Raw genomic sequence first — 615 nt, 5'->3', positions numbered from 1 at the left:
GAAAGGAGCAAAAGCACAGGAAATGAATCCCCTGAAAGCATGCTGGTTCTGGCATGGAGCAGGACCTCAACACATCTCTTCTGGCTGGGGATGGCAGGTGAGGGGGATGGGAGGTAACTCCACAGGTGAGCGAGTGTGACCAGAATAATGGGCTGAGTGAGTTCAGGCTTTACCTTGGCACTGGCAGCTGGCTTACAGGGCAGCAGAAATACCAGAGGGTGCTTTGGCACTTCCTGGGATGCAATCAGCTTGCCTCTCTGTCCTATCAGGGCAGAGACAGTCACTTGGGCAGGAGTTTGCATGGCTGGAGATGTCATAAAAAATGCCCAGTAACAGCCATGGCTTGTTTCTTTGTTCTGAGGAAGAATAATGTCCTTTCCATCCTCACTGTCCTGGGTTGCAGTGTATTCTATTACCATCCCCATCAGCCGTTGAAATCAGGTGGGGCAGTGTTTCCTTGCCTCCTCCCCCCAGACTATCTTTCTGTTAATTGCCCATCATTGTCCTGCCGCCTGACTCAGAGATAACTCCCTCTGGACTATCTTCTGTTAATGAGCCTAATCAACACTTTGCCTCATGACTCATTACCCCATTGTGAGATGCTCCACCCAGAGG

Source organism: Corvus cornix, chromosome 5 (assembly GCF_000738735.6).
Source record: "Corvus cornix cornix isolate S_Up_H32 chromosome 5, ASM73873v5, whole genome shotgun sequence".
NCBI classification, from domain to species: domain Eukaryota; kingdom Metazoa; phylum Chordata; class Aves; order Passeriformes; family Corvidae; genus Corvus; species Corvus cornix.
The sequence above is the reverse complement of the archived record's forward strand: the minus strand, read 5'-3'. Positions refer to the sequence as shown.